This window comes from Jaculus jaculus, chromosome X, assembly GCF_020740685.1.
Source record: "Jaculus jaculus isolate mJacJac1 chromosome X, mJacJac1.mat.Y.cur, whole genome shotgun sequence".
In the NCBI taxonomy this organism is placed as follows: domain Eukaryota; kingdom Metazoa; phylum Chordata; class Mammalia; order Rodentia; family Dipodidae; genus Jaculus; species Jaculus jaculus.
The window spans coordinates 137,854,196-137,859,775 of record NC_059125.1 but is presented as its reverse complement, the minus strand read 5'-3'; positions in this window follow the sequence as shown (position 1 = coordinate 137,859,775).

Below are 5,580 nucleotides of genomic sequence, written 5' to 3'. Positions count from 1 at the left end.
GAGAGAGAAATGAGAATCTATTTTCATTCTTCTGCAGGTGGATTCCTAGTTTTGCTAGCAGTATTTGTTGGGTAGCCTGTCTTTTTGCTATTATATGCTTTTGATGTCTTTGTCAAAAATGAGAAACTGAAATTAATCTACTAAAATGTGACAGAAAGGTACAATCAAACAGAGACATTGCAAGTCATTAGAAACTATGTGTACATACATACATATATAGATAGATATAGATACAGATGACATAGATATAGATATAGATTAGATATAGATATAGATATAAACAACTATATTTACAAATCAAGCAATCCACAAACCAATATCAACCAGAGAGAGTCAAACCTCCCCAGTTGCAAACAAGAGAGAGGCCCTGTCTCAAACTTATTGGAAAGAGTGGCACATGCATACACATGCACAAACAATTACAAAAAAGCAAAATAAAATAAACATTTCCAGATTATTAGGTTACCAAATCCTGGAGCCTTTGCTTAGTAAAACTGGACTACTTAGAAGACTACATTGCAATGACTATGAACTTAAATATTTATTTTAACAGAACTCAATGAGGTCTTAGGTTTTCTGCTGGCCAATTGGTGACTTTGGTTAAGTCCCCTCGCCTCTCTGAGTCTATGAGAAAAAAAAAATGTCAGCATGCTGCTACATCAATGGCCAGAGATTGATCCTCTGACCCTCAAAGCAGTCTGAACATGTATGAGCTGGGATATTTCAGTGTCTTTTGACGAAACGCTTAGAGAGATCAAAACATTGCTCTACAGCATGCCCAGACCCAGCTCCTGATATGTCATTTTCAGTAAGAACTAGAGTCACATAAGTGAGACTGTCAGCTTTAGCTGCCAGAGGCCAAATTTTCTAGATTGTTCTTGTGGAATGAGTTATGCACATGCTCCCATGTGTTCTTTTGATTTGTTTTTCCAGGTCATCTAACCCAGCTTCTTTGCCACTTTCTTCTCTTTACTGTTCACTGCTGAAAATGATGGCAGAGTTGTTCTTTCCTCCTGGAGAAGAAAAACCCAGTGATCTCTTCTTCCATGAGAATCTAACTGGAGTAGCAGTCACAGACCTGGTGAGGGCAATCATCCACCCAGGGTGACTTAGGGATAGAAAATATTTTCTGGCTATAGACCACTGATCCTGAAGGTGGATCTGTGGGACTTTGTCAGATTTTCAAATATTTCCTATATCTAGCCTGATGTGATAGCTGTCATCACAGCACTTGTGAGACTAAGGGAGAAAGATCACTAGTTCTAGATCAGCCTGTGATGTATAATGAGGCTTTGTCTCAAGACAAAAAAAAAACTCCCTATATATATTTAAATTAGAAAACAACAATAAGGTAGTCAGTTTTGTCATAAAGCTAATGGGCTTCAACATAATGAACCCTTCTCTATTTTGAAATTCTTTTCTTCCATTTGTTGATAAAATATCTTTTAATTTATAAAATTATGATGGTAACTTTAAAAAAAAATATCTTATTTAGAAGCTTGTAAGAGCCACAGGTTAAAACATCATGCCCAGAGGCATTCCCTCCCCACAAAAATAACTGACTACTACTCCCACAAAACATAAACTACAAACCCACGAGGAACATCTGCCATGCTACTGAGGAGCATCTCCAATGGAATGTGGGCAAGGATGAGGGAAAAGAAGGTACCAACACATGATGTATCCATACAGAATATCTTGTTAATAATAATAAATATGAAAAAAAATAATTTTAATTATTTGAGAGAGAGAGGCAAAGAGAGAGAGAGAGAATATGAGAAAATGGGAATGATAGGGCCTCCAACTGCTGCAAATGAACTCCTGAGGCACTTTGTGCATCTGGCTTACATGGGTCCTGGGGAATCAAACCTTGGTCCTTTAGCTTTTTAGGCAAGTACCTTAACCACTAAGCCCAATGGTGGTAGCTTTTTGAAATGCTTTCACTTGGAAGCTGAACTTGGTAAATCATGTATATGTATATACATATAATTGCATTCATGTATCTGATATATATTTATATTCCATATTTACATAGTTATGTTTACAAGTATAAATTTTATTATATAATGTTCATAAACCTATATTTTACATGAATACAAATATATTCATATTAATATGTACAATATAGATACATATGTACATAATAATATGTACATATAGATACATTTGAATAGATAATTATAAGCATATAGTATATTGGCATATATAAACATAAAATATGTATTGAAATACTTATACAGGATTCATATCATTATATATAATGCATTTAATGCATAATTGTACACACACATATATGTGTATACAATGCTTAGAGGAAATTTTTTTGGTCCATGAAATCTAGACATCCAGAAGTGTCAGATTCGGACTGTCAGACATGAATGGATTCTTCAATATCTAGCTCCTCTTCCCAATTTAACAGATATACAAGATGCAAGATTTATATCCACATAGCATGTTGGTAGAAGAACCTGGACTGAATATCAAATCACCTGACAACTCGAACTGAGCTTCTTCTTCCCTGCTTGCCAAATGGAAAGAAGCACTGAGGAAAACCTCTTTTGACCTCACTTTTTACCATGCACTATATATTTCCTGTATTATCTGGAACTGAGGAAGAAAAGAATAGCCGCAACCTCAATGGAAAATGGCAACAGAATGCCTTTTCTCCAGATTGTTAGCCCTAGAGGAGTGGAGATGGGCCATGAAATGGCCATTGAGATGTTTTGTTACTTGCTCCTCTTGAGTCAGAAGAAGACCCTACCTACAGCTTTAATTTCTAATTCACTATTTATTCTGGTTAGAAAATGGGATGGAGAAGTGAAATCATCCCCGTATTATTTTGAAAAACATCTTTTTAAACTGTCTTTTAATTTATGGGATTTTAAAATACAATTTGTTTTTCTTGATTCCCATCCCTCACCCTACCCACCTTCCCTTCCTCCCTTCAATTCCCTCCTTTCTGTATTTTCCTTATTTCTGTGTAAATGTCACCATCATTACTAGCAGTGGCTTGCAGAGCTAGGAAAGTAATCTTGAACAGATGAAAACTGGAGGGTTGGGTGGTGTACCTGAAGTCAGTCAGCTTCTGGCCAGTGATAGCTAGTGTGGGTGGGTCAAGTCTATGGCCTTTATGTAGCTTATACCTCAAATTTTACCTGAAGTTCCAGGATTAGAAACAGTCATGGAAATGTACTGCTCTGAGAAACCACTTCTCAACTTCTAGTTGTGAGTTCTGATTTTGTTTAAACTTGATACCAAATATCAGGTGTTTTATAGTAGGCATTGGCTACCCATTGTTGCTGTAACAGGTCACTACAAAGGTTGTGACTGAGAAAAACAAATGAACAAACAAACAAACAAAAACAAATTTGCTATCTCCAGCTCTGGAAGTTAAATAGCCAAACTGAGTCTCATTGAGGTAAAATTAGATATCAGCAGGGCTATGTCTCTTCTAGGTGCCCTTGAAAAGAATCTATTCCTTACCTATCACAGCTCCTAGAGATCACTTCCATTCCTGGCCAGAGTTTGTGTTTTTTTTTTTTTTTAAACCTCTACCTCCATTATCACTTTCCACTCTTTTTGAATCTGACTCTCTTGCCTCCCTCTTATAAGAATCCTTTCATTACCTTGGTTCCACATGTATAATATAGGATCATCTGCTCATCTCTAGCTCCTTAATTGAAACCCACCTGCTAAGTACCGTTTGTCTTATAAGGTAACATATGAAAAGGCATCAGGAAATAGGATGTGTATGACTTTGAGTAGAGGGTAGGGTCATTGTTTGGCTTACCATAGCTAAAGAAAGTACTTTTTCAAGTAAAATCTTTTAAGCCATCTAAATTTCTAAGCTTTCTCAAAACAAATCTGCTGTAGCATTATATTTCCACTACTTGCTTCCCACATCATCCTAAGAACTACCCAAAATCAAACATCCTGGCCTCAGATTCAGTTTGAGTATGACTGATTTAGGCCTGAAGGAAGGATAGCATTTGAATAAACCTCAAACAATACATCCCTCATGTTGTGTTTTTCTTGAAGTTTGATGCCTCTTTAATGCTTATCCATGACTGTAGACAAACCTAGCTCATTTTTACTGACATTCACAAAAGCCAGGGTCCTTAATGTTTTTTGAATAAAGGACTAACTATTCAATTGATTGTGAATAAAAATTGCTTAGCCAGTATTCACTTGCAGCTTCCCTACTCACAATTATTCATGAGTCAGACCTATATATCAGCATTATTGTAAAAAGACCAAACAGGAACCCTATTACTTGTACTTCTTTGATACATTAAATTTTAAACCATCCATACACAGGTTCATGGACTGAGTCTTAATAGATGGTGACATCTTATTTGCACCTGTGGAAGTGCACACTTGCTATTATTTTTCTCTTTTACAGTCTCATCTATTCTTTATTAGAAAACAAAAAATGAGGTTTAATTATGCTCTTTTGAAACAATTATTTTGTGTTTCTTTTCTCCCTTTCCTCCTTCCCTCTACCCCCTTTTCCCTCTTTATAGTTAGCCTCTTTTCTGTTTTCACATATGTTTCATTTTGTCTGTCTCTACTTCTCATTGCCTCTTGTTCCACTTCTTGCCTCCTATCTAGAGTCATAGTCCATACTCTGTCTCAAATTCACTTATTTATATATATTCAAAGATTAAAAGTTAAGATCTCTGCTGGAGGGATGGTGTAGCAGTTAAGGTATTTTCCTGCAAAGCCAATGGACCCAGTTTCAATTTCCCAGGACCTACGTAAGTCAGATGCATAAGGTGGCACATGCATCTGGAGTTCATTTGTAGTGGCTGGAGGCCCTGGTGTGTCCATTCTCTCTCTTTCTTCCCCCACCTTCTCTCTGTCAATTAAATAAAAAAAATAAATAATTTTTAAATTTAAGATCTGCATATGAGGGAGAACATGTGACTTTTGTCTTTATGGGCCCAAGTTACTTCAGTTGCATCCATTTTCATGCAAATTGTATAACTTCATTTTCCTTTGCAGCTGAGTAAAAATCCATCTCAATATGTTGCATATTTCATTATCCAGTCATATGTTGATGAACATTGAGGTTGATTCCATTTTCTAGCTATTATTAGTACAGTATCAATGAACTTGAATATGCAGGCATCTCTGTGGGAGGATTTAGAGTCCTTTGGATATATGTAGAAAGTGGTATAGTCAGGTCATATGGTGGTTAAAATTTTACAGATTTCCATAATGGCTGCACCAGTTTAGTATGAGTATGTCTATCAACACATCACATGATATACTTTAAACATAAAATTTAGAATTATTTACAAAAATGAAGGAATGAGATTTATTCAATAACACAGAGCATATTTTTAGAACACCTAAACTTGAAAATAAGTCATCTGTTTCTGGATCTAGTGTAACTTCCATTGTTCTATATTTGTGCAAAGTAGACTAGTTCTATCCAGAAGAAAATCACAAAACTTGAAGGATTTTTTTTAAATTAAATTTTTTTTCTCAATTTTTATTAACATTTTTCATGATTACAAAAAATATACCATGGTAATACCCTCTCTCCCCCCACTTTCCCCTTTGAAATTCCACTCT